We start from the raw sequence: 1100 nt of genomic DNA on the forward strand, positions 1-1100 counted from the left end.
AATTAGTTTCTCTAATGCAATAGAATTGCAAGTTTCATGGACTTCCATTGGAAGATCCTCATCAGTTCTTAGCTGAATTCTTGCAAATCTGTGACACTGTCAAGACTAATGGGGTTGACCCTGAGGTCTACAGACTTATGCTATTCCCTTTTGCTGTAAGAGACAGAGCTAGAATATGGTTGGACTCACAACCTAAAGAAAGCCTGAACTCTTGGGAAAAGCTAGTCAATGCCTTCTTGGTAAAGTTCTTTCCACCTCAAAAATTAAGTAAGCTTAGAGTGGAAGTCCAAACCTTCAGACAGAAGGAAGGAGAATCCCTCTATGAAGCTTGGGAAAGATACAAACAATTAATCAGAAAGTGTCCCTCTGATATGCTTTCTGAATGGAGCATCATAGGTATTTTCTATGACGGTCTCTCTGAACTATCCAAGATGTATTTGGATAGCTCTGCTGGAGGATCTCTTCATCTGAAGAAGACGCCTGCAGAAGCTCAAGAGCTAATTGAAATGGTTGCAAATAACCAACTCATGTACACTTCTGAAAGGAATCCTGCGAACAATGGGACTAATCAGAAGAAATGAGTTCTTGAGATTGACACTCTGAATGCCATATTGGCTCAGAACAAAATATTGACTCAACAAGTCAATATGATTTCTCAAAGTCTGTCTGGAAAGCAAAATGCACCAAGCAGTACTAAGGAAGCTTCATCTGAAGAAGAAGCTTATGATCCTGAGAACCCTTCAATGGAAGAGGTGAATTACATGGGATAACCTTATGGAAACACCTATAATCCTTCATGGAGAAATCATCCAAATCTCTCATGGAAGGATCAACAGAGACCTCAACAAGGTTTCAACAACAATAATGGTGGAAGAAACAGGTTTAGCAATGGCAAGCCTTTTCCATCATCTTCTCAGCAACAGACAGAGAGTTCTAAGCAGAATAACTCTGACTTAGCAACCATGGTCTCTGAGCTAATCAAAACCACACAAAGTTTCATGACTGAAACAAGGTCCTCCATTAGAAACTTGGAGGGACAAGTGGGTCAGCTGAGCAAGAAAATTACTAAACTCCCTCCTAGTACTCTTCCAAGCAATACA

The 1100-nt window shown here is 40.3% G+C and overlaps 1 non-coding gene across 1 annotated transcript; it reads right to left on the reverse strand.

Moving 5' to 3' along the window:
* Nucleotides 1-269: 269 nt before the first annotated feature.
* On the reverse strand, nt 270-377 carry LOC127742322 (small nucleolar RNA R71). The gene has a single exon (XR_008003509.1). It is a non-coding gene; the product is annotated as a small nucleolar RNA R71 (small nucleolar RNA).
* Between the last annotated feature and the right edge of the window lie 723 nt (nt 378-1100).

This window comes from Arachis duranensis, chromosome 9, assembly GCF_000817695.3.
Source record: "Arachis duranensis cultivar V14167 chromosome 9, aradu.V14167.gnm2.J7QH, whole genome shotgun sequence".
Lineage (NCBI taxonomy): Eukaryota > Viridiplantae > Streptophyta > Magnoliopsida > Fabales > Fabaceae > Arachis > Arachis duranensis.